At 46.3% G+C, this 4,887-nt stretch overlaps 1 long non-coding RNA gene across 4 annotated transcripts; it reads right to left on the reverse strand.

The window, feature by feature from the left end:
* Nucleotides 1-268: 268 nt before the first annotated feature.
* LOC123162699 (uncharacterized) lies at nt 269-4,330 on the reverse strand. Of its 4 annotated transcripts, XR_006481417.1 has the most exons (8): nt 3,847-4,329; nt 3,622-3,719; nt 3,239-3,309; nt 3,047-3,148; nt 2,850-2,952; nt 1,585-1,696; nt 1,312-1,457; nt 269-719 (listed from the first exon to the last, which is right to left on the reverse strand). It is a non-coding gene; the product is annotated as an uncharacterized lncRNA (long non-coding RNA). The 4 variants fall into 4 exon arrangements; XR_006481419.1 differs by having other exon boundaries at nt 1,312-1,696; nt 3,847-4,330; XR_006481420.1 differs by having other exon boundaries at nt 269-1,457.
* Nucleotides 4,331-4,887: the final 557 nt, after the last annotated feature.

Here is a 4,887-nt window from a genome sequence, read left to right on the forward strand (position 1 = left end):
AAGACCATTATAAACATAAGTCTGGTACACAAGGCATTCAGGTGACACTGAAGGTTTATGATGATGTCCTCATAGGCGGACACACTTTGCCTTGTGCCTGAAGGTGAAGGCATGCATCGTTCATTGGGAAGCTGAGATAGCATTATATACAACAGTAGCAAATAATTCTGCAATATGGATTCCAAATTCATACATAGCTGACATAGGGTTTATAGTGCCTGGACTTAGTAGAGTCGTAGCGTATCATCATATAGAATGTAGCATGCAATAAAACCAAAGGATTAGCCAACAATAAAAGAAGGCGCTTAATTAGTTCATTACATTTAGTTAAAACTGCTTCTATGAAGCGCGGGACTAAACCATTTAGTTAACACACCAATAAGTGCCAACAAGGATTAGCGCAGGACTTTGTCATTTATGTGGGTTAGCATAGTATACTACTGGACATGTAGTAAAAGCACCAAGAAGCACCAAGAATCTTCTAGACCAACAACAGAAACAACCAAGAAGCACTCATTTTTCAATTCAAAGGGCTAAAAATATATTTATCTGAATGGCACTGACATCAACCTCTTTATCTATCATCACAAGGTCAGTATGCTTGATAGGCCCATTATGAGTCGCCCCACGCCCCACGGTAATGCCACAGATGAGACAAAGGCCGCACACATTGCTGTAGACATTGGCAAGGCAGGAACCAACAAAATGGTGCTTGCCATCTGCAAGGAGAAAGCAGAATACCAAAAAGGTTAGGAAAAAAATATAGAATGATAAAACAAAGAAGAGATGCACCCACTCATTAGAGAAGTGGCATACCCAAAAAATGTGAAGCAAAATAGGCTATCAAGAAAGCATATTGCTGTAGACATTGGCAAGATAGGAACCAACAAAATGCAACAGACTAAAACCAAACTTTATACAGCAGGGAATGATTTACAATAACCTAAAGATTTTGCACAACAAGCGGTAAATAGGTAGTAGATATTAACACCCGTGACATAGGACCAGCATGAAGAAAGAGCATCAGGGTAGAACAGGCGTATAATCAGTGTAGCAGCAAAAGATAGGGGGTAAGAGAAATTGAAGAACCCAAAAAGAGCATTCATATATGAGGCACTAAGCTGTATGAACCAAAAGACTACGGACATCAGCTAGCAAAGAAATGGCAGTTGGCACCACACATATCGGACGACCACATGAATCAGCTAGAACAGACTGGCCGGCCATAGCGAACAGGGTAAATAGAATAATGCATGTATTGTAAAAGACACCACCAGCATGGATTATAAGAAATGGAGTGGAAGAGCTCACGAAACACAGTGTTCCTGGTCTGAGAATCAGTAGTACCATCTTCATGTTCAATCAGGATTTTCAAAGCCTTTTTTGAGGTCACACGCGACACTGCTACATAAAGCTGGCCATGCGTGAACACAGGTGCATTAAAGTATAGACCAACACTGCATAACACAATGGTCAGTACGTTCAGACAACGACTTCTGTCCAAAGGAAGTGGTGAGTGTAACCAAATAATCAGTTTCAGTAGGCTTTCATAAACCTCTCCCCATATGTAATAATAACACTAACCTTAGGTATATCATCGTCACAAGCTAGATCTTCAGTTGAGGTATATCTTCAGTGGCAGTAATACAGACACAACGTGCAGGAAGATCCGTGAAGCAACAGAAGAATTACCCAACTGTTTTTACCAGAAACATAAAAGGAATCATGGCATTAGTAAGCAAAGGGAAATTAGTGTGTTGCCTAATAAACAGCAAAATAACGTAGCAAACCAAAAAGGAACCTGCCACCAATTGGTAAAATTTTCTCTGCCTATATTTAAAGGCGTATGCAACAGATTTGTAGCTATCCCGAGATGCCTAATCTTTAAAACATATGCAGCAGATTTGTAGCTATACCAAGATGAAAGACAACAAAAAATGGCAGAAATTCTTGCTTCTTGAACAATAAAAGCACATTTATACAATACTTCATGTGTGGCACATATAATCACCACAGAACACAACAACTACTATTAATGCAATTAACAAGCACCAACCATTGATTCTTTCTAACCAGATCAAGTTAATTGCATGTGAGAATAGCACATCAGTTATGAAAGTAGGATCTTCTGTGTAAAGAGATAACACTAAATGAACTAAGGATTCATAAACTGATTGAAGAGAAATAATATTAAAAGAAGCAAGAACTTGTCAATTGATTGAAGGAAAGACAATACAATTGAAATATAGCAGACATACGAATAAAATCCATTTTGTAGCCTAAATTAGAAATATAAATATGCCGTCTCCCCAAGAACTATCTAAAGAGGGACATATAAGCACAACCCTGCTAATATATAATTTAGAAGGGGTAAGTGTTCTGAAATAATTAATTCCAGTAGGCCTTCATAAACCTCTCCGCACTAAACCGTCCTTCTATGTGTACGGAGTAACTACCACTTAATACGTGTGTCAACCATGGCTGTAGGCACAATATTCATAATGGGCAGCTACAACTACTACTTGCTGCACACATTTCGCCCACAGCACTAACCCGAAGATGTACTGCCGAAAACAGGGGACACACATGTTTGCCCAAGCAGCAAACAGAAAGCAAATCACCAGGGTAAACATATTCAAACAAGAACATGCTGCAAGAAGCAATCAAGCGTGGCAATGAGAGCACATCTAACCTTGCTGGCTAACGACACAGAAGATGAACAACTTGAACAGGAAGGGAAACAAACAAACAAGAACTTTTCAGCTCACAAGCATTTGATTGGAGATGAGCAAGAAAGACCATACCTCAACAACAACAATAAAAGAAAGAACAACAGTTAGCAAACCCACCTGGCTAAATAGTGTATCGTAGATAGCCATGAGGCCACTCTGGCCGACGGCAGCGCATGCCTTCCCATCCAGGTCGAACTATGGGTTCTGCAGATCGGCGAAACTGCAAGCAAGGAGAATTATCACCACACAAGCACTGACGATAACCAGAGGCAATGACCGTCAGTAAACTGCTGTGAGAAAAAATGGTCTGCAACCTGCTGTTGATGAGCTTTCCGTACTTGAGCCTCTGCCTCAACGCCGGCGGCGCGGGAGGCGACCAGAATCACCTCATACCCCTGGAAATTAAGCTCCTTCACCTGAAATAGTTCCACATATTTACCAGTCAACAACTGTCAGAATGATTTTTTACAGGTTTAGAAAGCTCCTTGGTCAGAAAATTCAGTTACCTGCTCGCAGAGGGCTCCGAGCCCGCCCATGGCCAGTCGGCCATTCTGCCGGTGACAACAGCGGTGCCGACCTGGATGCACGAGAAAGTGATTAGATGGACCCGACGAACATAACACTGATTTACTTAGGGAATAAGCAAACTATTTACTTGTTTTTTTTTACTTTGCAAGACAACCAAAATTGGCTAAGAAGTTGTAAACTAACTTTAGAAATCTCGTGCTGCCTAAACATATGAAGTAATTCCTCCTCTCCTCTTCACCTCCATTTTTTTCATGTTTGTCAAGAAACCAAAAGGAATCTAACCCAAGGCAGATAAATAGCTTGCAGCCACACAAGCATTTTATTGAGCAGGTAAGAGCATGGGAAAAGGAGAGAGGCTCACCTAGGAACAAACACAGTGAGCAAACGAACAGCACCCAGATCCTTACCCAAATCACACGCAGAAATTACCCTCTGGACAGGGTGAATCACATCACGGCCCTGCATCAAGAAGAGAAAGAGAAGTGAGAATAGGAGGGGTGGATGGAATTAACCACAGAATTAAGCCCTCCCGGCGACCAGAGCCACTACGTGGCCACCGGGATGCCGGATGCGCTCCCAAGTCGACCTGTGCCACGCCCCCGTCGCGCCATCCAGCTCGATCTGAGAAACGCCACCGTGGCCGCAAGAAACCAACGGGACGGGAGAGCGGCTAGCAAGAGCCCCACCCTCTCGCCCATGCGCCTCCCCTCGCCGCACCGCTTGCTGCCGCCCAACTCTCCCACCGGCCACGACGAAGACGGTCCCGCCGCCGGGCAAGCGCGGGTGCCGGGTCGCCGGCCGCAGCTCCGCCTTGTGCCCGGCCTCGCCCGGACGCCGTCGCAAGGGTCCGTGCTCGAGCCACCAGCGAGACGGCTCGGCTAGTCACCACCACACGCTCCCGCGCCAGATGCAGGATGCGGCACGGGTGGCCATAGCTAGGCCTCGTCCGAGAGGGAGAGGAAGGGGCATAGAGGAGGCCGGCGGTGAGGCGAGAGAGGAGGCGGCGGTGGATGGGGAATCAAAGAGGGGGGAGAGGGGAGTGAAGTGGGGAACGTGCACTCATGGACCCACCCACCCCGGTATAGAGAACGTGGGGAGAAGAGGGCCATCTTTCCTGGAAAGAAACGTCTCTACGACTCTCCCTCATCCGGAACGAGCCACCCATTACACTTACATGTGGGACCAAAAGAGGAGAGAGACAACAACACAACTGGGTAAGTGAAGAGCGAGTAGAAAAGCAGAATTACACCCCCACATGACCCACCCCACGCGCGTCGCGCGGTCCCTGCAGGCAACACAAGCAAGCACACGCCTCCCACACACGCCCAACACGCTGCCATGCGGGACCATCCTGAAGCAGGGGCCACCAACGCAGCTGGGTATAGACACAACGGGTAAAAAAGCAGCGACGCACCATCCACCCACCCATGTCGTGTCGCCTGGTCAGCAGGCACGTACGAGGCGCGCGACCCCAGCCTATCACGTTGTGCGGAAGGAACCAACCAACCAACAACTGGCCACTCGAGAGACCGACAGTTGGGGCCACCACGGCTGGAACAGAGGAGCCACAACCGGGTCTAGGGGAGGACGGTAAAAAATATTCATCACACCCCGCGCCCCACGCCCT

Source organism: Triticum aestivum, chromosome 7B, assembly GCF_018294505.1.
Source record: "Triticum aestivum cultivar Chinese Spring chromosome 7B, IWGSC CS RefSeq v2.1, whole genome shotgun sequence".
NCBI lineage: Eukaryota > Viridiplantae > Streptophyta > Magnoliopsida > Poales > Poaceae > Triticum > Triticum aestivum.